The sequence below is a fragment of the Bos indicus genome, chromosome 16 (genome assembly GCF_029378745.1).
Source record: "Bos indicus isolate NIAB-ARS_2022 breed Sahiwal x Tharparkar chromosome 16, NIAB-ARS_B.indTharparkar_mat_pri_1.0, whole genome shotgun sequence".
Taxonomy (NCBI): domain Eukaryota; kingdom Metazoa; phylum Chordata; class Mammalia; order Artiodactyla; family Bovidae; genus Bos; species Bos indicus.
In genome coordinates, this window is record NC_091775.1 from 8,717,217 (window position 1) to 8,743,821 (window position 26,605).

The 26,605-nt window shown below is 41.3% G+C and overlaps 1 protein-coding gene across 2 annotated transcripts in view; it reads left to right on the plus strand.

Annotated features, from left to right (window-relative positions):
* LOC139176326 (zinc finger protein 322-like) overlaps positions 1 to 23,382 on the plus strand; it is a 111,163-nt gene extending 87,781 nt beyond the window's left edge. For both annotated transcript variants that reach the window (XR_011560728.1, XR_011560729.1), the window contains one exon: positions 17,432 to 23,382. The gene's annotated coding sequence lies outside the window, so the exon portion shown is untranslated. The remainder of the gene's footprint in view (positions 1 to 17,431) is intronic.
* Positions 23,383 to 26,605: the final 3,223 nt, after the last annotated feature.

A 26,605-nucleotide genomic window follows, 5' to 3' on the forward strand; every position in this document is an offset into this window, starting at 1 on the left:
TAGCAAGGAGAAATAAGAAAGCCTTCCTCAGAGATCAATGAAAGGAAATAGAGGAAAACAATAGAATGGGAAAGACTAGAGATTTCTTCAAGAAAATTAGAGATACCAAGGGAACATTTCATGCAAAGATGGGCACACTGAAGGACAGAAATGATATGGACCTAACAAGAAACCGAAGATATTAAGGAGATGGCAAGAATACACAGAACTATAAGAAAAGATCTTCATGACCCAGATAACCATGATGGTGTGATCACTGGACTAGAGCCAGACATCCTGGAATGTGAAGTCAAGTGCTTAGGAAAGATGCTTAGGAAGCATCACTATGAACAAAGCTAGTGGAGGTGATGGAATTCCAGTTGAGCTATTTCAAATCCTAAAAGATGATGCTGTGAAAGTGCTGCACTCAATATGCCAGCAAATTTGCAAAACTCAGCAGTGTCCACAAGACTAGAAAAGTCAGTTTTCATTCCAATCCCAAAGAAAGGCAATGCCAAAGAATGCTCAAACTGCTGCACAACTGCAGTCGTCCCAGATGTTAGCAAAATAATGTGCAAAATTCCCCAAGCTAGATTTCAATAGTACATGAACTTCCAGATGTTCAAGCTGGATTTAGAAAAGGCAGAAGAACCAGAAATCAAATTGCCAACATCCTCTGGATCATTGAAAAGGCAAGAGCCCCAGAAAAACTTTTGTTCTATTGACTACGCCAAAGCCTTTGACTGTGTGGATCACAACAAACTGTGTAAAATTCTTAAAGAAATGGTAATATCAGGATACCTGACCTGCTTCCTGAGAAATCTGTATGCAGGTCAAGAAGCAACAGTTAGAACTAGACATGGAACAACAGATTGGTTCCAATTCAGGAAAGGAGTATGTCAAGGCTGTATATTGTCACCCTGCTTATTTAAGTTATATGCAGTGTGCATCATGCAGAATGCCAGGCTGGATGAAGCACAAGTTGCAATCAGGATTGCTGCAAGAAATATCAATAGCCTCAGATATGCAGATGATACCACCCTTATGGCAGAAAGCAAAGAAGAACTAAAGAGCCTCTTGATGAAAGTGAAAGAAGAGAGTGAAAAGGTTGGCTTGAAACTCAACATTCAGAAAACAAAGATCATGGCATCTGGTCCCATCACCTCATGGCAAATAAATGGGGAAAAAGTGGAAACAGTGAGAGGCTTTATTTCGGGGGGCTCCAAAAACACTGCAGATGGTAACTGCAGCCATGAAATGAAAAAAAAAAAAAAAAGCTTACTTATTGGAAGAAAAGTTATGACCAACCTAAACAGCATATTAAAAAGCAGAGACATTAATTTGCCAACAAAGGTCCATCTAGTCAAAGCTATGGTTTTTCCAGTAGTCATGTATAGATGTGAGGGTTGAACTATAAAGAAAGCTGAGCACCAAAGAATTGATGCTTTTGAACTGTGGTGTTGGAGAAGACTCTTGAGAGTCCCTTGGACTGCAAGGAGACCCAAGCAGTCCATCCTAAAGGAGATAAGTCCTAGGTGTTCATTGGAAGGACTGATGTTGAAGCTGAAACTCCAATACTTTGGCCACCTGATGCAAAGAGCTGACTCATTGGAAAAGACCCTGATGCTAGGAATGATTGAGGGCAGGAGGAGAAGGGGATGACAGAGGATGAGATGGTTGGATGGCATCATCGACTCGATGGACATGGGTTTGGGTGGACTCTGAGAATTGGTGATGGACAGGGTGGCCTGCCATGCTGTGGTTCATGGAGTCACAACTGAACTGAACTGATGCTGAGAAAGAATGAAGGCAGGAGAAGAAGGGAACGACAGAAGATGAGATTTATGTCAGAGAGTGTTTTGTCTATGTTCTTCTCTAGGTGTTTTATAGTTTCTGGTCTTACGTTTAGATCTTTCATCCATTTTGAGTTTAATACTTGCACCTTCAAAATTACAAAACCTGAATTGTGCAATGCATTTATAATGGTATTGTATTGTTTATGTTAGTGTTATATTTATACTAAGGTATATTATTATAGTATATTTTAAGTAAGTAAGGCATATGTTGTAAATTTAAGATTTATAAAACTCAGTAAAGTATGACTTAAATGTAATATTGCTCTGGACAATGTAGATTGCTTCTTATTTCTGAGACAGAAAAATATTTCAGAGTAAGAATGATTGGAAAATAGAGACTGCTGAAGTTTTGATCAGCCTCACTCCCATCAAAACAAAGTTATGTTTGTTTCATAAGTATTTTTTTAACCTATATTTGAGTACCAGGCACTCTTCTAGATAACGAAGTTTCAGGTAGGAATAAAACTGATTAGGTAGTAAGATCATAATCCTGGGAGTAATTAGGAACTCTCTCTTCTTCACTAATCCATGCACTCATTCACAGACTCTTCTATGCATCACATTTAGCAAAAATTATTTTTCCTATCTGGCAGCCACAGTCCTAGGTCCAGGAATTCAACAGTGAGGAAAGCTAAGTTCAGATTTCCCTCTTAAAATCTAAAATCTAATGCAAGAGACAGAATTTACACAAATAATCACAAAGTAAATATTTAAAGACATCATATTTAATATGATACAGGAAAATTCATGAAAATATGGATGACTGCAAGATCAAAGATAGCTTTCTCTAAAAAAAAATGTATTTAGCACAAAAAATCAAGGCTGTCTGGAAAGAAATATTATTAGTTTTAAGGAAAGAGAATTCCAGACAGCACTACATGTTTAAAAGCTATAAAGCAGAAAAGAATTTGACACATTTAAGACCTGAGAAAAAATATCCACAGTCTGGAGTGTGAGGAGCAAGAGGAGCAGTCATGATTAAGTAGAGCAGGCTGTGGGGATGTCATGAGGTACGTTGAGTGTTCTCATTTAAGAAATTAAAGCAAATATAATGAAAAACTAAAAGAAAAAAGTGTATATATGTATGTGGAATATCAGAAGGATACAAATGAAGTTATCTACAACACAGAAAAAGAGTCACAGATATAGGAACTTATGGTTAGCAGAGAGTAACGGGAGAAGGATAAATTGGGAGACTGGGATTGATGTATACACTGCTATGTATACAATAGGTATATAGTAATATATAATATATAATAATAACAATATAAGGACCTATGATATAGCACCAGGAACACTACTCAACAATCTGCAACAATCTGTATGGGAAAAGGATCTTCTAGGAAGAGTGGATATATGTACAACAGAAGCAGTTTGCTGTACACCTAAAACTAACACAAATTGCAAATCAAATATATTCCCATATATTGTTTTAAATGCATAGAAAAACCTGGTAAAGATTTCCAAGCAGTAGAATTACCTATCAGTGGTCATCAGAAAGGAAGTTCTTTGAGGTTATCTTTTGTGTTTATAATATTGTGCTTTTACAAATTTGTTAAATTTTCAGATAAAATGTAGTATATCCATGTCCTTATATTTTAATACTCTAAGAAAATAACAGAAACACTATATTTGAAAAGGGGATTTACTTGAATATAAAGTTATTTTAGTATTTATTTTAATGAAGAATCCCAAAGCAAAATTTTCTACAATAAATGCATTGAAGATTTTCCCTCAAGATTAAGTACTGTTGCCTTTGGATCACCCTGCTACCAAAACAGACTTCCTCTCAAGTTTATAAAGAATAGTCTGACAGTCTACAGAGTATAATAGGAAAATTGGGTTTCATGTCCTTGTTTGATTTGTTGTTCAGTCTCTCAGTAGAATCTGGCTCTTTGCAATGCCATGGACTGCAGCATGCCAAGCTTCCCGTCCTTCCATATCTCCCTCAGTTTGTGAAAACTCGTGTTCATTGTGTTGGTAATGCCATCCAACTATCTCATCCTCTTATCGTCCCCTTCTCTTCCTGCCTTCAATCTTTCCCAGCATCAGAGTCTTTTCCAATGAGTCAGTTCTTCACATCAGATGGCCAAAGTATTGGAGCTTCAGCTTCATATTGAGTCCTTCCAATGAATATTGAGGACTGATTTCCTTTAGGATTAACTGGTTTGATCTCCCTGCAGTCCAAAGGACTCTTAAGAGTCTTGTTGAACACCACAGTTCAAAAGCATCAGTTCTTTGGTGTTCATCTCTCTTTATGGTCCAACTCTCGCATTCGTACATGAGTACTGGAAAAACCATAGCTTTGACTAGACAGACCTTGTCAGCAAAGTAATGTCTCTAATTTTTAATATGCTGTCTAGGTTGGTCATAGCTTTTTTTTTTTCAAGGAGCAAGCATCTTTTAATTTCAGGGCTGTGGTTACCAACGACAGTGATTATGGAGACAGAGATAATAAAATCTGTCATTATTTCTACTTTCTCCCTTCTATTTGGCATGAAGTGACGGGACCAGATGCCATGATTTTAGTTTTTTGAATGTTGAGTTTTAAGCCAGCTTTTTTACACTCCTCTTTCATCTTCATCTTTCATTCCTCTTCATTTTCTGCCATTAGGGTGCTGTCATCTGCATATCTGAGGTTATTGATATTTCTCTCCACAGTCTTGATTCCAGCTGTGCTTCATCCAGCCCAGCATTTCCCATGGTGTACTGTGCATAGAAGTTAAACAAGTAAGTAAAGCAAAGTCGCTAAGTCGTGTCTGACTCTTTGTGACCCCATGGACTATAGCCTATCAGGCTCTCTGTCTATGGGATTTTCCAGGCAAGAGTACTGGAGTGGGTTGCCATTTCCTTCTCCAGGGGATCTTTCTGACCCAGGGATTGAAACCCGGTCTCCAGCATTAAATAAGCAGGGTGAGGGTGATAATATATAGCTTTGATGTGTTCCTTCTCCAGCTTGGAATAAGTCCATTGTTCCATGTTAGGTTCCAACTGTTATTTCTTGAGCTGCATATAGTTTTCTCAGGAGGCAGATAAGGTCATCTGATCACTTCAGTTCAGATCAGTCGTTCAGTCATGTCAGACTATTTGCGACCCCATGAATCTCAGCACGCCAGGCCTCCCTGTCCATCACCAACTCCCGGAATTCACTCAGACTCACGTCCATCGAGTCAGTGAGGCCATCCAGCCATCTCATCCTCTGTCGTCCCCTTCTCCTCTTGCCCCCAATCCCTCCCAGCATCAGAGTCTTTTCCAATGAGTCAGCTCTTCACATGAGGTGGCCAAAGTACTGGAGTTTCAGCTTCAGCATCATTCCTTCCAAAGAAATCCCAGGGCTGATCTCCTTCAGAATGGACTGGTTGGATCTCCTTGCAGTCCAAGGGACTCTCAAGAGTCTTCTCCAACATCACAGTTCAAAGTCATCAATTCTTCGGCACTTAGCTTTCTTCACAGTCCAACTCTCTCATCCATACATGACCACCGGAAAAACCACAGCCTTGACTAGACGGACCTTTGCTGGCAAAGTAATGTCTCTGCTTTTCAGTATGCTATCTAGGTTGGTCATAACTTTCCTTCCAAGGAGTAAGCATCTTTTAATTTCATGGCTGCAGTCACCATCTGCAGTGATTTTGAAGTCCAAAAAAATAAAGTCTGACACTGTTTCCACTGTTTCCCCATCTATTTCCCATTAAGTGATGGGACCAGATGCCATGATCTTCATTTTCTGAATGTTGAGCTTTAAGCCAACTTTTTCACTCTCCACTTTCACTTTCATCAAGAGGCTTTTTAGTTCCTCTTCACTTTCTGCCATAAGGGTGGTGTCATCTGCATATCTGAGGTTATTGATATTTCTCCCAGCAGTCTTGATTCCAGCTTGTGTTTCTTCCAGTCCAGCGTTTCTCATGATGTACTCTGCATATAAGTTAAATAAGCAAGGTGACAATATACAACCTTGACATATTCCTTTTCCTATAGTCCCATCTTTTTAAGAATTTTCCACCATTTGTTGTGATCCATACAGGCAAAAGCTTTAGTGTGGTCAGTGAAGCAGAAGTAGATATTTTTCTGGAATTATCTAGCCTTTTCTATAACTCAATGGATCTTGGAAATTTGATCACCGCCTTTTTTCAAATCCAGCTTGAACATCTGGAAGTTCTCGGTTCATGTACTATTAAAGCCTAGCTTGAAGGATTTTGAGCTTTACTTTGCTAGCCTGTGATGAGTGCAGTTGTTCAGTAGTTTAAACATTCTTTGGTATTCGAGAAAAACTGATCTTTTCCAGTCCTGTTGCCACTGCTGAATTTCCAAATTTGTTGTCATATTGAGTGCAGCACTTTAATAGCATCTTTTAGGATTTAAACTAGCTCAGATGGAATTCCATCAGCTCCACTAGCTTTGTTCATAGTGATGCTTCCTGAGGCCCACTTAACTTCACTTTGCAGGACATCTGGCTCTATGTGAGTGACCACACAGTCGTGATTATCCAGGTTATTAAGATTTTTTTTTTGTCTAGTTCTTCTGTATTTTATTGCCCTCTTCTTAATATCTTCCACTTCTATTAGATCCATACCATTACTGTCCTTTATTGTTCCTATCTTTGCATGAACTGTTCCCTTGGTATCTCTGATTTTCTTGAGGATGTCTCTAGTTTTTCCCCTTCTTTTTTTTCCTCTGTCTATGCATTGATCACTTAAAAATACTTTATCTCACCTTGCTGTTCTCTGGAACTCTACATTCAGATGGGTATATCTTTACTTTGCTCCTTTGGCTTTACCTTCCTTTTCTCTGCTATTTGTAAGGCCTCTTCAGACAACTATTTTACTCTTTTTTATTTATTTTTCTTGGGTCGATTTTCATCACTGTCTCCTGTATAATGTTAAGAACCTCCAGCCATAGTTCTTCAGGCACTCTGTCTATCAGATCTAATCCCTTGAATCTATTTACTTCTATTGTATTATCATAAGGATTTGACTAAGGTCATAACTGAATGGTCTAGTGGTTTTGCCTATGTTCTTCAATTTAAGTCTGAATTTTGCAATCCCACATCCATGATCTGAGCCACAGCCATCTCCGGTCTTGTTTTTGCTGATGTTATAGAGCTTCTCCATTTTCAGCTGCAAAGAATAATCTGATTTCGGTATTGACCATCTGGTGAAGTCCATGTGTAGAGTTAGCTCTTGTGTTGCTGGAAGAGTGTGTGTGCTATGACTATCAAATTCTATTTCATCATTGGAAATGGTGGGCTGGATGTAGATCAAGCTAAAATCAAGATTCTGGGGAGAAATATCAATAACCTCAGATAAGCAGATGATATCACCCTAATGGCAGACAGTGAAGAGGAACTAAAAAGAGCCTTCTGATGAAGGTGAAAGAGAACAGTGAAAAAGCTGGCTTAAAAGAAAACATTGAAAAAAACTAGATCATAGATGGCATCCAGTCCCATCATATCATGGCAAATAGATGGAAAACAATGGAAACTTTATTTTGGTTGCCTCCAAAATCACTATGGACGGTGACTGCAGCCATCAAATTAAAAAATTCTTCCTCCTTAGAAGAAAGGCTATGCCAATCCTAGCATATTAAAAAGCAGAGATATTCCTTTGTCAACAAAAGTCATTATAGTCAAAGCTATGGTTTTTCCAGTAGTAACGTACGAATGTGAGACTTGGACTGTAAAAAGTACTGAGTACACAAGACATAAAAGATATGGGTTTGATCCCTGGTTCGGGAAGATGCCCTGGAGAAAGGACCGACAACCCATTCCAGTGTTCTTGCCTGGAAAATCGCAAGGACAGAGGAGCCTGGCTGGCTACAGTTCATAGGGTCACAAATAGGCAGACACGACTGAAGTGACTTACCATGCACACACTAGAATGGAGATACAAGGACTGAAAGTACAAAAACGAACTCATTTATAGGAGACATAACATAAAAACCAATAGAATATACATATGATACCCATGACAAATTCATGTTGATGTATGGCAAAAACAATAGAATATTGTAAAGTAAATATACTCCATTTAAAATAATTTAAAAAACAAAACTATAGGACAGTTAAAAAAAAAGTTTGCTTAGAAAAAAAAAGGATTTACTAGGTTAGGTTTATATTAGGAGCAATATATAAAAGTAATCATCTACTCACTGACTACAAATATTTACAAACATGGCTTTTAAAAAGACATTTGTTAATATAAATATAGTTGCAATATAAATACAAATATTTAACTTACCTAGGGATGAATGTAACAATAGGTAGAAAAATCTTTATGGAGAAAAATATAAAAATTCATTTACCAGCATTAAGAAAACATAACCAGTCAAATGATATTCATAGAAAAATTTTCTATAATGAAAATATTAGTCCTCCCAAAATTGATGCATAGTGGTGTCTCATTGTGGTTTTGATTTGCATTTCCCTGATGAGTAGTGATGTTGAACACATTTTCACGTATTGGGGGACATTTGTATGTTGTTTGTGGACAAATGTGTATTCAAATAGTATTTTTATTTTACTCTTGTGTTGTATAAATTTATTATATATTATGGATATTATTTATCAAATATATGATTTGCAAATATTTTCTCCTGTTCTGTATCTTGACTTTTCGTTGTGTTTCTCATTCCGTATGTTATGCAAAAATTTTTTGGTTCAATGTAGTCCTACTTGCCTATTTTAATCTTTCTTTCTTGTGTTTTTGATGTTATTTCCAAGAAATCATTGCTGAGACTAATGTCAAGAAACCTTCTCTGTGATTTTTCTTCTCAGAGTTTTACAGCCTGCGTTGAAGTCTTTAATAAATTTTGAGTTGATTTTTATGTATAGTTTAAGCTAACTATCCAAATTTAATCTTTTAAATATAAATATCCAGTTTTCCCAACAACTTTTTTTGGAAGAAATTGCCCTCCCCCATATCTTTGACCGGAGAAGGCAATGGCAACCCACTCCAGTACTCTTGCCTGGAAAATCCCTTGGGCAGAGGAGCCTGGTAGGCTGCAGTCGAAGGGGTTGCTAAGAGTCAGACACGACTGAGCAACTTCACTTTCACTTTTCACTTTCATGAATTGGAGAAGGAAATGGCAACCCACTCCAGTGTTCTTGCCTGGAGAATCCCAAGGACGGGGGAGCCTGGTGGGCTGCCGTCTATGGGGTCGCACAGAGTCAGACATGACTGAAGTGACTTAGCAGCAGCAGCAGCATACATTTGACAGGGTATGTTCTTGATGCCTTGTCAAAGATCAATTGTATATATGTGGGCAAATTTCTGTGTTAGCTCTGATACCTTACGGTGAGCAATGTCGGATTCATGATCTGTGAAGATGAAGATTTAGCTTCAGGGTCAGGCACCAGGCTTGACTGCTCAGGGCTCTTGTGTGGCTGAAGTTTTATTACAGTGAACAGGGGCAGAAAAAGCTTCTGACATGGACATCAGAAGAGGATGGAGAGTGCCTCCTCACTAGTCTTAGCAAGGGAGCTATATAATTTTTCAATTGGTTCTTACAGTAAATCAAAAGAATGTCTCAAGGCTGTAAAGGCCTTACCAGACCCACTCCCACAATTTACGTTTTAAAATGATGGGATTAGAACTAACAATAGAAAAATCTTACCAGACCCACTCTCACAATATACATTTTAAGATAACAGGTTCAGTCAGAAGGTTCTCAAGAAGGAGAAACATGTCCTCAAGCAGGATACATTGTTGTTATATGATCCTTAGTACAGAGTTGAAGCTGAGTTTTGTGTGTGTGTGTAATCATCAGCTCTGGGCTTTATGTGACTAAGACTAAGGAATGTAGAAAAGAAATATTTGTCCTTTTTTCGTCCTTGAGAACCCCAGACCCCTATCTCCCCCTTGAGAGTCAAAGACCCCTTTCTCCTCCTCGGGTCCCCAGACTTCTTATCAACCTACCTAAGAATTAACTCTCCCATTCCCTCCTTTTCATTTAGGAGAACTATGTTGCCAAGGGAAAGGGGCATCATTTTCATTCCATAACTCCTTCCTGTTTGGATGGCCACTGTCCCTAAATTTTTGAGGCAACACATTCTCTAACCCTCATATTGAGGGTCTCTGATACAGGGACACCAAGTAATATCTGGGAGAGGCTGTGGCACTCTGGTGCTTGGACAACCATTTGTAACTTAAAAGCTTTCAGATAGAAACAAATCCAGTTGCACAGTTACAGATGTAGGGAGAAAACAGTAAAAACAGAACAATTAGTGCCAGGGTCCAGCCCCAGCTGATCCAGGGTATTCGAAGGAGAGACGGTGTTGGTGACCTATTTATTTAAATATTCATCAAAGATATAAAGAGTAATAGAATGAGGATAGCTCAGTGAGGAAATTCAGTGGAGAAAAGTGGCTGAAATAAGGATAGCTCAGTAGGAAAATTCAGTGAAGAAAAGAGGCTGAATAAAATTCCAAAGCAGGGAATTTACATCACCTATGAAGGCCGCAGGCATCCTCCCGTTATCCCGAAGGAGAGGAAACACTAAGGCCTCCCCGGTCAGATCTTAGAAGCCCAGGCAAAATTAGTAGGCTTGACGAGCTTTCCCGCCTCAGAGGAAAAGTTAAGCCAGAAGGTGGAAGAAAGAACGACATGGGGTGACCAAATTTCAGTGAACAAAAAAAGGGCATACTTTATTTTCCAAAGTAGTTTTATACCTTAAGTTGTGCATAGAGGATAATGGGGGAAGGGGTGAAGTCATGCAAGGACAGCAGTTCCTGATACTAATTGAAGCCAGGCTTTCAAACTTATCATATGCAAAAGTTTAGTGATTTACATCATCTTCTGGCCAGGAGGCCTGTTAAAATTTTAAGAAACTTATTTTTCTCTAAAGGTGATTATTCTAAAGTCAGGCGCCAGCCTCCAAAAAGCATTGGAGAAAGTTGCATTCCTATAGGGCAAAGGTGAGGTGGGATCAATCCAGAAAAGAATTAACTCAAGGGTCCAAGGTTACAAACATTGAGGCTACTACTTACATTTCTATACACCCATTATATCAATCAATACACTGCCAAGGACACAGTAGGTAAGGGATATGGAGACTTAGCAGCAAACATTGGCCCAATAAGTGAAAAACCCTTCACCAATACAATTTCTAATCAATCTTTTAACTACTCAAAGGAATCTGTGTTTAGACAGTTTAGAACATCTCCTGCCTTTCACAGTTGGGAGGCTCTGAAGAATCACATGTGGCCGGAAAAACCTATTCAGGCAGGCTAGAGGATTTCCAAAGGAGTTTGTAGGTTGAAACACTGTCACACCCAGGAATTATTAACTGGAGCTGTAAGCTAACTCTTTTTTCAGAGAGAGGTAGTGGGAGACAGCCCCCTGTAAAGTCAGAGGTGTAGGTGAAAGCACAAAGCAGAAAGTAGGCAGACTCTGGTTTTGGGGGTAGATGCTCGAGAATTTCCAGGGGAACTCCTGAGGCTCGATCCCACCTTTGCGTATGCCAAGCCTCCTTCCTCATGACCTTTGCCATGGGTGGAGCTCGCTCCCAGCAAATTAGAATTATTATTATTAAGATAGTTTTCCACCATGAGGAGCTAGTTAACGTTTCCCAAAGTGAGGTGACTGATACTTCAGGAGTATCCATAGCCTCAATCATCGTGTTCATGTGTTTAGTAAAGTGAGTAATGTTAGTGCTCATAACTGGTATATATGTACAATACTGGGTGTGAATAATGGCACAAATTCTTCCTTGTGCAGCCATTAGAATATCTAAGGCCAATTTGCTTTGTAAAATCACCTTTCTAATTTGTATTTGTTTAGCATTAAGGGCTGAAATGGCTTTTTGAGAATCCTGTAAAGCTTGTTGACTAAATTAGTCAACTCTGTTGACTAAATAACATCTGTGGTTCCCAGAGAGGGAACAAATATTGCAGCCAGATAATCATGCCAGTGAAATACAGACCTTGCCCAACTAGCTTTAAGGTGTGAAAGATTAGCAGGCTTCTCTGGAAGGTCTGAAAATATGCAGCCATGAGTAAAAGCTAGACCTAGGGTATATCTCCCTATCCAGTCAGGGGAAGCCACACCCATAGGTAAGAGCCACATATCCAGTAGGTCCCATTTGCAGCAAGCCAGTGTGACTGAGGGATCCAGTCAGTCCCTGGGTACGGAAAAGAAGGACCTGAACTGTGATTGGAAAACACAGGAATGATTACATTGTATATTTCTTGAGGCAAAATCACAATTGTTTTCCAAGCATTATAATTAAGTTGTCGGCTAACTTCTGGGGATGGTTCTATTTGTTCCCAACATATGGGCGCATTAGATAGTAGGCATCCCTTTTCAAGAGTTAGCCATATGACCTCATCCCATATTTGATAAACATCAGGAAGAAAATCACCAGATCTAGACTCATTTACCTTCTTATGTGCAGCAAAATTGTCATTAAACCAAGATAATCTATAATTAAGTTGAAAGTCACATTATGCCCATAGATAAGGTACAAAGTGTTACACCAGTCCATCTTAGGACTGCTAGATGTCATCGGATTAAAAAGAGGCATCACATGTGACCATTGTTGGTGAAGGTATTCACAGAAATGAAGAAGGTATTTTCCTAGAAGTTGAAAAACCAACCATGGGAAGCCTTCAACTGATAAAGAGGGGAGTGCTCCACAGACCCATCAATTAGACCAATTGTGGAATGTGGCATAAGAATGAGCCCAGGACAGGAAGGCATTGTCTTGAGAGTCAAACGGCAGACTCAGGACTTTTGGAATCAGCAGAAGCAGGCCCACATAGTTTATCAGGCCCATCTGTAAAGTTAAAGGTGAAAGCACAGAGGATAAAGAAATAAAATGACTTTGTTTAGTTTCAGTCAGGGTGCCACTTTTTAAGTCAAGTGTGTTGCACCCACGAATCAATTCCTGGCACCTTGACAGCTGTGTGAGAAGAAAGAATAACCTGGTAATGGCCTTCCCAGAGGAGCTTGAGCAATTGCCCCCCCAGATCCCAATGTCTTTATTAGAACCTCGGTTCTTGGCTCAAACAGCAGTTTGTTTGACTCAGAGGCTGGGTCAGTAGTTACCCCCCGGATTTTTCTTTTGAAGGTCTGAAACCTGAGTCACATAGTTAATTCCAAGGCTTCAGGGTCTATTACAGTGTCTGTGTGTAAGAAGGGTCTTACATAGATACATTCAAAGGAGGACAGTCCCTCTTTTTTGGGGCGCAGTTTGAGTCCTCATTAAAGCTATGGGTAGAACTTTAAGGCAATTGTCCTGAGTCTCTTGAGTTAATTTACACAGATGTCTTTTAATAAATGTCTTTAGCCTTTTCTACCTTTCCTAAAGATTGGGATCTCCAGGTGACATTCTATTCCTAGAGCTTTTGACACCCCTTGAGTTACAACAGCTTTAAAGGAGGAGCCATTGTCTCTCTGGAGGCCCTGAGGCAACCCAATACTGAGAGTAATTTCATGGATTAAAATTTTTATAACTTCCTGAACCTGTTCACTACAGCAGAGAAAAGCCTCAATCCATCCAGTAAAGGTGTCTATCAAAACCTGTAAGTAAGAAAATTAGTTTGATTTTGGTATATGAGTAAAATCAATTTCCCAGTTCTCTGAAGGATACTTTCCACTTTGTTGTAACCCAGTTTTTGCTAGCTTTTCAGTCTTTGGGTTATTTTTCTGACAAATCTCACATCTCTTGATAATGATCTTTAAAGTTTTCATTACATTTTTACCCTCAAATAGGTCAGAAGCCATCTGGTAAGTGCTCTTAACACATAAATGAAAACTCTGGTGTAACCCCTTAAGAATTTTCCTTTGACCATTTTCAGGAATTGTTAATCGTCCATCCTTAGACTATCAGTTCAGTTCAATTCAGTTCAGTTGCTCAGTCGTGTCAGACTCTTTGCAACCTCATGAATTGCAGCACGTCAGTCTTCCCTGTCCATCACCAACTCCCGGAGTTCACTCAGACTCATGTCCATCGAGTCATTGATGCCATCCAGCCATCTCATCCTCTGTCATCCCCTTCTCCTGTCCTCCTGTCTCCTCCCAGCATCAGAGTCTTTTCCAATGAATCAACACTTCGCATGAGGTGGCCAAAGTACTGGAGTTTCAGCTTCAGCATCATTCCCTCCAAAGAAATCCCAGGGCTGATCTCCTTCAGAATGGACTGGTGGGATCTCCTTGCAGTCCAAGGGACTCTCAAGAGTCTTCTCCAACATCACAGTTCAAAAGCATCAATTCTACGGAGCTCAGCCTTCTTCACAGTCCAACTCTCAGATCCATACATAACCACTGGAAAAACCATAGCCTTGACTAGACGGACCTTTGCTGGCAAAGTAATGTCTCTGCTTTTCAATATGCTGTCTAGGTTGGTCATAACTTTTTTTCCAAGGAGTAAGCGTCTTTTAATTTCATGGTTGCAGTCACCATCTGCAGTGATTTTGGAGGCCCCCAAAATAAAGTCTGACACTGTTTCCACTGTTTCCCCATCTATTTCCAATGAAGTGATGGGACTAGATGCCATGATCTTTGTTTTCTGAATGTTGAGTATTTTTTTTTTTTAATGGTCATTCCAAAGTCAGTTTATCTGAAAATGACAAATTATATGAAGTCTGTGTTAATCTTTATTTAACTAAATGTTTTTAAAACTTCCTAAGCTCGAATGATATGTCACAAAATAGTGTCAGAAATATGAAGATATAAATTAAAACATTTGGATTGTACTGTCAGTTTTAATTTTAATAAAATAGATAATTTCCTACTACATGGAGAGCAGGTCCATCCACTCATTGATAAATTTTTAGTAATATTTCCTATAAAAAGTTTAGTAGTTGATTGGGAATGAATCCATTAGAACATGATTTCTATAGGTACAGTGTTCCCATTCTCACCCCCATTCTTGCTAATTTTGGGAAAATTTAAAAATACAGAAAAGTACAAAAAATAAGACAAGATATCCATATACCACAATCCAGAATTAACCAGTATCTCAATATATTTTCTACAGTCTTTTTTTTTAAGAGAAATTGATGTTTATGTATAAAACTGAAGTCCCCCTCTAACAGCCCCCTCCCCCACACACATTCCCTTCCCTTTTCCACTCTTCACAGGCAACATTCCTCAACATAATAAAAGCTATATATGACAAATCCACAGCAAACATTATCCTCAATGGTGAAAAATTGAAAGCATTTCCCCTAAAGTCAGGAACAAGACAAGGGTGCCCACATTCACCATTATTGTTCAACACAGTATTGGAAGTTTTGGCCACAGCAATCAGACCAGAAAAAGAAATAAAAGGAATCCAAATTGGAAAAGAAAGTAAAACTCTAACTGTTTGCAGATGACATGATCCTCTACGTAGAAAACCCTAAAGACTCCACCAGAAAATTTCTAGAACTAATCAATGAATATAGTAAAGTTGCAGGATATAAAATCAACACACAGAAATCCCTTGCATTCCTATACACTAATAAAGAGAAAATAGAAAGAGAAATTCAGGAAACAGTTCCATTCACCACTGCAACGAAAAGAATAAAATACTTAGGAATAGACCTACCTAAAGAAACTGCTGCTGCTGCTAAGTCACTTCAGTTGTGTTCGACTCTGTTCGACCCCATAGACAGCAGCCCACTAGGCTCCTCTGTCCCTGGGATTCTCCAGGCAAGAACACGGAGTGTGTTGCCATTTCCTTCTCCAATGCATGAAAGTGAAAAGTGAAAGTGAAGTCGCTCAGTCGTGCCCGACTCTTAGCGACCCCATGGACTGCAGCCTACCAGGCTCCTCCGTCTATGGGATTTTCCAGGCAAGAGTACTGGAGTGGGATGCCATTGACTTCTCCGACCTAAAGAAACTAAAGACCTATATATAGAAAACTATAAAACACTGGTGAAAGAAATCAAAGAGGACACTAATAGATGGAGAAATATACCATGTTCATGGATTGGAAGAATCAATAGAGTGAAAATGAGTATACTACCCAAAGCAATTTATAGATTCAATGCAATCCCTATCAAGCCACCAACAGTATTCTTCACAGAGCTAGAACAAATAATTTCACAATTTGTATGAATAAAAATTTCAAAAAAACCTCGAATAGCCAAAGCAATCTTGAGAAAGAAGAATGGAACCGGAGGATTTAACTTGCCTGACTTCAGGCTCTACTACAAAGCCATAGTCATCAAGACAGTATGGTACTGGCACAAAGACAGAAATATAGATCAATGGAACAAAATAGAAAGCCCAGAGATAAATCCACGTACCTATGGACACCTTATCTTTGACAAAGGAGGCAAGAATATACAATGGATTAAAGACTATCTCTTTAACAAGTGGTGCTGGGAAAACTGGTCAACCACTTGTAAAAGAATGAAACTAGAACACTTTCTAATACCATACACAAAAATAAACTCAAAATGGATTAAAGATCTAAACATAAGACCAGAAACTATAAAACTCCTAGAAGAGAACATAGGCAAAATACTCTCTGACATATATCACAGCAGGATCCTCTATGACCCACCTCCCAAAATATTGGAAATAAAAGCAAAAATAAACAAATGGGACCTAATTAAACTTAAAAGTTTCTGCACAACAAAGGAAACTATAAGGAAGGTGAAAAGACAGCCTTCAGAATGGGAGAAAATAACATCAAGATGCCTTTTAGTTCTTCTTCACTTTCTGCCATAAGGGTGGTGCCATCTACATATCTGAGGTTATTGATATTTCTCCCGGCAATCTTGATTCCAGCTTGTGCTTCTTCCAGACCAGCGTTTCTCATGATGTACTCTGCATAGAAGTTAAATAAACAGGGTAAAAATATACAGCCTTGACGTACTCCTTTTCCTATTTGGAACCAGTCTATTGTTCCATGTCCAGTTCTAACTGTTGCTTCCTGACCTGCATACAAATTTCTCAAGAGGCAGATCAGGTGGTCTGGCATTCCCATCTCTTTCAGAATTTACCACAGTTTATTGTGATCCACACAGTCAAAGGCTTTGGCATAGTCAATAAAGCAGAAATAGATGTTTTTCTGGAGCTCTCTTTCTTTTTCAATGATCCAGCGCATGTTGGCATTTTGATCTCTGGTCCCTCTGCCTTTTCTAAAACCAGCTTGAACATCTGGAAGTTCACAGTTCACGTATTGCTGAAGCCTGACTTGGAGAATTTTGAGCATTACTTTACTAGCGTGTGAGATGAATGCAATTATGCAGTAATTTGAGCATTCTTTGGCATCCTTTATCAGTAATTTTTGCTCTTCTTTTTTCATATATTTCTAATTCTTCCTCAGTGTGTTGTGGTTTTCCTTGTCCACCAGGACCTGTCCAGACTAGACGTGTTTACAGGATGGGATTCCTAAAGTGTCACTTTTCTTGCTTGGGAGTTAGCCAACTGATTTCCCTTGCCTACTTTACTCCCCTCCCTACTGTGCCCTTTCAAATGCATAATATCTGCTTCTTTAGGACAATATACATCAGTTAAAAGTCTCAATCTCTTTGAATAGGTTCTCCTGTTCCCCTGTTGCTGTTTTAAATTGTCTTTCTTTCTGTATTGCAATATGAGCATGTAAGTCAAATAAGCATATGTAGAATCAGTGTAGATATTTACTCGCTGTCCTTTGCTTATTTCTAGGGCTCCGGTCAAAGCAACAAGCTCAGCCAACCAACTGGGGCACTTGTACCAGGGAGAAGAGACTTCCTAAAACCTGTTCAGATACATTGCAACATGAGCATATAAAGTCAAAGAAGCATACTTAGAGTCAGTGTAGATATTTACTTGCTTCCCTTTGCTTAACTCTAGGGCTTGGGTCAAAGCAACAAGCTCAGCCAATTGGGTACTTTTATCAGGGGAAAGAGACTTTGTCTCTAAAACCTGTTCAGATATAACCACAGTATAACCTGTTTTCTGCTTCCCATTACTAACAAAAGAACTGCCATCTGTAAATGTATCCATGTCAGAATTGTCTAATTGGGATATTTATTAAATCTTCCTGAGCTGTGTAGTTAGAAATTGGTTGGGAACAGTCTCGATCGGGGGTTTCATCTTCCTTTTCAGAAAGTTTAAAAGTGGCAGGATTTAAGTTTCTACAAACTTAGAGCTTAGTTATTCATCCTTCTAACACAATAACTAATATTTAAGAAGCCAGCTGTCTGTTATCCATTAACTTTAGAGTTTAAGATTCCACTCATATTATGAGACGTCAGTACAGTAAGATTTTGCCCATTAGTAAACTTAGAGCTTCAGACACTAACAAAGCAATAACAGCAATTACTCTTAAACAATGTGGCCAGCCCCTGGGCAACTACATCTAATTCTCTACTTAGGTAAGCTAAAGTTTGCTGGTGAGGGCTTTGGGGTTGTGTCATCACTCCCAAGGCCATACCTTTCTTTTTGGTAACATAGATTAAACTCTGGTCCCATGGGCAGGCTTAAAGCAGGAGCCTGCAGGAGAGCAGTTTGAAGAGACTTAAAAGCCATTTGAGTCTCTGGGGACCAAACCAGCCTGTGGGTTTTGGCCTGCTGAGTCTCAGTTATACATTTAGATAAAGGCTGGGCATGTTCCCTATAACCTGGAATCCAAATGAGGCAGTAACTTGTGATACCCAAGAATCCTTTCACTTGTCTCAAGGTCATAGTTAGGGGATGGTTTAGTATAAGTTTAATTCTCTTGGGACCTATGGCCCTTCCCTTCTGATATGATTAGGCCCAGATATTAAACAGATTGTTAACAGAGTTGAGCCTTTTCCCTTGATGCCTTATAATCACAGCTGGTGAGAAAGTTTAAGAAATCTTTTGAGGTTTGTGAGCAAGCTTCCTCTGTCTCAGCACAATGCAGAATATCATCTACATATTGTAGCACCACTGCCTTGGGGCTATTAAAGTTTTGTAGGCTCTGTGATAGGCTCTGCCCGAATAAGTGAGGGTGATCACAAAACCCTTGAGGCAAAACTGTTCAGGTTAACTGAGAAGTTTTCTGGGTAGGATCCTCAAAGTCAAATGAAAATTTGCTTTCCTCCAACAATGGTATAGTAAAGAAAGCAGGCTTCAAATCAGTAACTGAAAAATATTTGGCTTCTTCAGGAATTTCAGACAATAAAGTATAAGGATTAGGAACCACAGCCTCATTTATTATTTGTAAGTCTTGAACTAGTCTTCATTTATTATTTGATTTTTTACACCCAAAATAGGACTGTGGCATGGACTGTTAAAGGGAATTAATAGCTTCTGTTCCTTTAAATTTTCAATGATGAGTTTTAAATCTTTCTTAACATTGGGCTTTAGTGGATACTGCTTTTAATGTGGAAATGGGTGAGGGTCTTTAAGCTTAATAATGACAGGAGCAACATTTTGTGCTCAACCCATCTTTTTCCATCAACCCACACTCTAGGATTTACATTTTGTTTAGTTAATGGGAGAGAAAGAGCAGTCTCCACATTCATTAAAACAGAGACCTGGACCTTGCTCAGTATATCCCTCCCCAGAAGGGGTGAGGGAGACTCAGGAACAATCAGAAACTAATGAGAAAACAGCACAGAATCCCAGTTGCTGCTTAAAGGATGACTGGGATAATACTATTTGGCTCATCCAGACAGTTCCATTACAGCAGTGGATCAGGAGGAAAGTGGACCGGGGCTTCAGTGAACACAGAGAAAGTTGCCCCAGTGTTGAAAAGAAAATCAACCGATTGCCCACCCCCACTCCCCACAGTTATTAATACTGTGTTCCTCAGGTGTTATTAGGATGGGAGCTTGTGTGGGAACCCCCAGGCATCTTCAGTTCTGATTATCCTGAGAGTTAAACCCCTGAGGTGTATGTCTTTCAGAGCAGTTTCTCCTTGCGTGTGGTACTTTATAGCCTTGACAGGGGGCTGAGGGTGCTCAAACATCTGAGAACAACCTTGTATGAGATGCCCCTCCTTTTCACAGTAATTGGAAGTCTGTCCCTTTCACCTGGGTTCCTCTGGGCATTTTTCTCTCAGTCTGATTCATAGCAGTTTTCACTGCCAACACTAGGATCTCGGCCTTTGATTCTTTTCTGTTTTTGTTTCTCCTCTTCATATTCTCTACTTTAATAATCTGTCTGAGTCAGCTGCAACAGTTTTTCTAAAGACTGATTCGGTCCAAATGTCTGTTTTTGTAACTTATGGTCAATATCTGGAGCTGACTGTATGAGGAATTTATCTTTTAAGATCTTCTCTCCCTCTGCACTCTCAAGAGAAATATTAGTGAACTTTTGAAGGCCTTCCTGAAGTCTTTCTAGAATCTGCCAGAGACTTACTTCTCTCCTTGTTTTGTCAGCCAACTTAGCATAATTTAGAGGCTTAGTTTGGGCTCTTTTAAGCCATTCAATAATGCAATTGACAAAGTAGGTCTGCTCTCATCTCTGTTCCTCTTTGTGATAATGTTAGTCTGGCTCTGTTATGGTAACTGCTTGGTCCCTAGTAAGAAGGAGAGCTATTTTGTGCTCCTTCTTTCCTCTTGCCTCACATTCAAGCCATTCATCTCCAAAAGTAGTAGCTTCCCCAAAACGCGAGCTCTTGCGTCAGGAGTCAGCGTCTGTCTGAAGACATACATTGCACCACTCAAAGTAAGCTTATAAAGTAAAGTTAGTCTCGTAAAGGCTTCTGGATCCTCTAGATAGTCTATCAGATCTCTCTTTATTTCTTGTACCTCTGGGTAAAAATTTTATGGATGGGTTATTTTTCCCATTGGGGGCCTCCTGAAGAGGCAGTAACTTGTGTGGCTGTTCCTCAGCTTCTCTAACTACCCTTGCATACATTCCCAGGAATAGATTAGAGAAACCTGTTTTTTCTCATCCTCATCCTGTATCTCATCCTCTGTCTCATCTTTTCTATCTTGTATTTTACCCTTAGTTTTGGTTGTCTGAGCCTTCTCTAATTTGACTGTCTGAATTCCTGTTGAAACCAGTTTAGTCTAAGATTGTATTGGAACTGGGTTTGTTTGAACTTCTCTGGAGACTGAGGCAATGCTTCTTGAAGGGATGCCTTGACCCTCAGCTTCCTCATTTGGGAGCCCCAGATGCAGGGGCAGAGTAAGAGGACAGGAGGAAGCTGAAGGCTTTACACCCAAATCTGTGCCCATAGGACACAAGTCTGGCATATCTTGCAGAAAGAAAAAGACAACACATTTGGCACTTCTACCATTTCCCTTGTTTTCTACAGAACTGGTCTAGTGGTAAAGTTCAGTTCAGTTCAGTGGCTCAGTCATGTCCGACTCTTTGTGACGCCATGGACTGCAGCACACCTAGTTGTTAAACAATATCATAATTAAGAGACCCTTTAAGTGGCCATTGTTTGTCACCCTCCAATGGATATTATGGCCATGCAGGTTTGCAAAAGAAAGTCAGATGTGTCTACCTGAAGCTCTGGGAATCAAACTTACTCCAGTTTTTTAGGACACCATCCAAGGGTATCGGTTTGGAACTTTGAGTAGCTCCCATCTATAAGAGAAAAAAATGTGACGTTCAGTACCCCCCCCCCTTTTTTTTTTCCACCAGAGGTGTCCCTCCCTGCTCTAGATGGGGTGGAGACAGACTTTACACTGAAGCTTTCCTTCCCTGGTTGATCTTAGCCTGTTTCCTTACCGATGCAGGTGCCTTATTTGTTCCCTTCAGCACTTGTTCTACTATCAAGGTGGGGTGGAGATGCACCAGGGGTAGACCTGACGACATCCCAAATTGATTTCCAGTTATTTACCACCAAAACCTTTGTTTGATTTTCTCTTTTCCTCTGATGCCACCTGGGGTGTAACAGAGTAGTTTCCCAGAAAGTTTCGCAAGCAAGGACTACTAGCAGAAGCATCCATCTTCCATGTGCCCATGCACATTCTTGAGTATAGTCCTGACTGGAGTAGAAGCAGTGAGTCATCACCCCATTAGTAAGCCACTGGAGAGCTTTATCTAGTCCAATAGAGCTAGAACTATCAAAGGAAGAATCCCACTGTACTTCCAAACTGGGATTCCTGACCTATGTTCTTAGAAACCTCATGCTCAGCAGCAGCATTTCCATCCATGTTGTTTGGAGGCACATCTATGACAAGGATTCACCTTTGGGACTCTGACCCCATGTGGAAGTAGCTAAGAGAGACACTGCTGAAGCTAGAATTCCACCGAGTTCCCAAACGTGCTTCTAGAGCTAGAGTTCCACTTCATTCCTGTTAGGTAGGTAGAATAGGGAAAAGGAATGGCGGTGGCTAAAAGACAATGAAGGTCAAAGGAAGGTCTGAGGACCAGAGTGAAGACTTCAGGCAGCACAAACAGCGCTACTGGTTAAGCCCTACTTGCATATGACAGGCCCAGGTGGAGGAAAAAACATATAAAAGGAGGAGCCAAAGCGCTTTCTCACGGACTCTCTCCCGCGTGCGTGCGCTCTTCTCTCTCTCTCTCTCTCTCTCTCTCTCTCTCTCTCTCTCTCTCTTTCTCTCTCCTGCTATCTTCTAAATAAAATGGCGCTGTAACACTGATTTGCTAGTTTGTCCAAGACCTGAGAGCAGTGATGTGCCAAGGGCTTTAATGTCCGTTGCTCCAAATCTTTGTTGTGACGAGACAAAAACCAAGGAACATACACTCGCGTGACATCTATAGAAGATAGGACATACACTTGCGTGTCATCTCTGGTGCTGTGACTCGGATATAACCTGGCTGAAACAACCTCTGCGTGGAAGAGGCCAAGCACAGCAGGAGCCCAGCTCAGCGAAGCTCCCGCGCTAGAAGCAGAAGGCAAATAAACCCAGCGCAGGGGAAGGCCCATAGTGCTGGAAACCGGGACAGTGAAAAACGAACTCAGCAGAAAGCTCACGTGGCCCAGTTTCAGATTCCAGAAGACCTCCAGTTAAGGTAAGAGGTCCTCGCTCCTATGGCTGGAGAGACCTTTACAATCTCTCATTTCTTGTTTCCTCAAACCTCCTGCAAACAGGCGGGTGGCAGGGGCACAATTGAGGGACTCTGGAGAGGCTACTCCTCAGTATGTCCCAAAGGCGCTATCTGCTGAGCCCCAGTAGCTGTTACCCAAGCCGGTGGGGGTTCTTCTGTCCTTTCTCTTCTCTTTGCCAGAGATCAGACCAATGAAACTGTGAGCACTGGTCAGACATTTAGCAAATTTTCCAGCGGGCTATGAAGGGGATTCCGTGGCACGTTTTCCCCCACTGCTTTTTCCTCCTGTCCTTCAGCTCTTTCCCAGGACTCAAGCCTGGCCAAAACTAATGAAACTCAGGCTCTGATGTCTCGTTGCAAAAATTCATTGAGAGACAAAGCGATAAGAGGTAGATTTTTTAGGATCCAGAGAGAAGCCACCCTTCAGGGTGTGAACCATTGCTGAGGGCAAGGGCTGTGGCCATGGTATTAGGCCTGGCTAGGTTTTGTGAGGGGATGGAATTCATATGCTAATGAGTGAGAGGATCATCCCAGCCATTGGGGAACCACTCACTCCTCCCTCTTTTGACCTTGTGCCTTGGAGCTGTCCTGCCACCTCTGGGTGTGTCTGTTGGCTTATAGATTGGGGATTAAGGTTTACTTGAATTTGACTTGTCATCTTGGACCCAATTGATTTTACTTGCTTTACATTATACCCTTGTGCTATGTCATTCTTTCAAAGGTGGTGCTCTGCCCCCTTCCCTCCTGTTTCATGCTCTTTTCCTGAGCCCCATCCAGGCCCACAAGGCTGCCTCTACAATCTTCTGGAGAGACAACCAGAAAATAGTTGGCCTTGGGAGGGAAATACTCTATAATATCCAACCCCCTAATCCTACCCAATACTGGTCACACTGGAGATCTTGGGGATGCCCAAACTCCAGTCCGGGGGTTCCCAGGAGGTCATCACGCCTTGACCTGCCTAGAGATTGGTCTTCAAAATGTTGTCACGCCTCAACCTGTTCAGGGATCCTCTAGTCCCAGGGGTCCCAGGAGGTTGTCATGCCTCGACCTGCCCAGGGGACCCAGTCCTCTGGAGGCTGTCACGCCTCGACCTGCCCGGGGATTTGATCTCTAGGAGGCTGTCACACCTCAATCTGCCTGGGGATCTGCACCCTGACCCGGGGACACCTGGCTCTCAGGTTGCAACAGTTCTGGGTAAGATGAAGTATTCCCGTCCACAGTGGGCAAACTAGCAATGAGTTACGAATCTCTTAATTCTACCCAGCACTGGTCACACTGGAGATCTTGGGGATGCCCAAACTCCAGTCCGGGGGGTCCCAGGAGGTCATCACACCTTGACCTGCCTAGGGATTGGTCTTCGAAAGATTGTCACGCCTCAACCTGTTCGGGGATCCGCTAGTCCCAGGGGTCCCAGGAGGTCGTCACGCCTCGACCTGCCCGGGACCCAGTCCTCGGGAGGCCGTCACATCTCGACCTGCCTGGGGATTCGATCTCTAGGAGGCTGTCATGCCTCAGCCTGCCTGAGGATCTGCACCTTGACTCAGGGACGCCTGGCTCTCAGGTTGCAATGGTTCTGGGTAGGATAAGCTTCAGAAAGACTCACCCTTAAGGAAATCGAAAGAGGTATTTTTCTTTTCTCCCTGTCATGACTGTCTTTCAGATGGGAAATAATCAATCCACTTCCCGGCAGATGCCCTTGAAATGTATCCTTGATAACTGGAAGCTGTTCGTCCCTCTAGCTCTAAGGAGAAGTCGTTTGAAATTCTTTTGTGCCACTGCGTGGCCACAGTATCCACTGGGGGACGAGGAACACTAGCCTGAGGATGGAACTTTAAATTACAATACCATCCTGCAATTAGAATTATTCTGCAAAAGAAAAGGGAAATGGACAGAGATCCCCTATGTCCAAATTTTCTTCCGACTAAGAGATATGAAGGAACTCTGTCTTAAGTATGGGATTGTAGTACGCCCTAAAAGTGAGCCCACTAGGCAAATAATGTTAGGCACAGGCAACCAAGAAAAGGAACCCCCTCATGAAGGCTCACCTGCCACAGCTCCCGAGTTGCCTGGTGCTCCTTCCTCGTACCCAAATGTGCCCCATATCCGGGAGCACCTCCTCCACAAAAGCCAGCTCGAGTATGTCCCTTAGTTGAAACTGGAGGAGAATTTGGACCAACCCGGGTCCATAAGCCCTTCTCCCTCTTAGAACTAAGGCAAATCAAACAAGACCTGGGAAGCTATACAGATGAACTGGGCAAATATATAGATACATTCCAACATATTACCTTGGCATTTGACTTGACATGGAAAGACATCATGGTCATATTTAGTCAAACTTTATCTGATCCTGAACATACCAAGGTCTTAAAGGAAGCCCAGAGGTATGCAACAGGGCTCCACATGTCCAGTGATAGATACCCAGTAGAGGAAACTGCAGTCCCCTCCTCCGATCCTAATTGGAATTATAATGACCCTGAGCACATCTGGGAAAGAGATCATTTTCTAATCTGTATGAAGGCAGGACTGAAAGCAGCCCAACAAAAAGTAATTAGCTATGCCCTGGTCTCAGCAATAACTCAGGAGCCCAATGAGAACCCCATTGCCTTTCTGGAGAGGCTAAAAGAGGTACTCCAAAAGTTTATCAACCTGGACTTAGACTCTTACAAGGGATGGGTGATTTTAAAGGACAAATACCTGTCCCAATGTGCATCAGATATCAGAATTAAGTTACAGCAGCTACAACAGCAGGACCCTGCTGCCTCTTTAGATGAGATGGTCCAGACAGCCACCAATACCTTTTGTAACAGAGAACAGGAGAAGGAGGCCAAGGCCCAGAAGAAGGAGAGAAAGAAAGAGACAAGTCATGCCCAGATGCTGGCCACCCTCCAGAGAAGCCCTATGGCAAACCCAGAGTCTTTGAGGGACAAGGCACGAGACAGATGCCTGATCTGTAGACAGGCAGGGCATTGGGTCAAAGAGTGTCCAAACCATGACAAGTCTCCTAGAACGGCTTGCCACAAATGCCATCAACTGGGACATTGGGCGGCACTCTGCACTTGGGACCCAAGAGCCTCAAGGTCAAGCGCCAAGCCTACCCTCACGATGGTTCAAGAGGACTGAAGCGGCCCACTCCAGCCAGCCCGCCTGTCACAGATAACCATCATGGGGCTGGAGCCAAGGGTGCAACTGGATGTGGCAGGTAGGTCTGAGAATTTCTTGGTTGACACAGGGGCTACCTACTCTGTCTTGATCTCCTACTCCGGAGCCTTCTCCTCCCAAACCTGTACCATTTTGGGTGCTACAGGAAAAGCAACTACTAAAAGATTCGCCCGAGTACTTCTTTGTTGCTGGGATGGGACAAATATGTTCCCACCAGTTTCTGGTGGTCCCTGAGTGTCCTACTCCCTTATTGGGGAGAGATATACTCACTAAACTGGGGACCACCCTTGTGATGGGAAGTTTTTCAACCCCTAGAGCTCTACAGCTCCTGGTTACTACTGAAGAACCCATTACGCCTTCAATAGACAGGAACCAAAAACTATGGGAAGACAAAATTAACCCCCAGGTGTGGGACTAGGGGATTCCTGGACAAGCCCACCAAGCTGAACCGGTCATCATTGTCCTCCGAGATCCCACTCGGTTTCCTAACCGGAAACAATATCCTCTCAAAAGAGAGGCTCGGGAGGGACTACAGCCTTTAATAAATAAATTCCTTGCTTTTGGGCTATTGGTCCCCACCAGTTCACCATGTAACACCCCAATCCTCTCAGTAAAGAAAAAAGATGGAACCTGGTGAATGGTTCAAGATCTCCGGATTATAAATGAAGCTGTAGTCCCCCTCCATCCCACAGTACCCAATCCCTATGTAATCTTGGGAGAAATCCCACCCAGTGCCAAGTGGTTTACAGTCTTGGA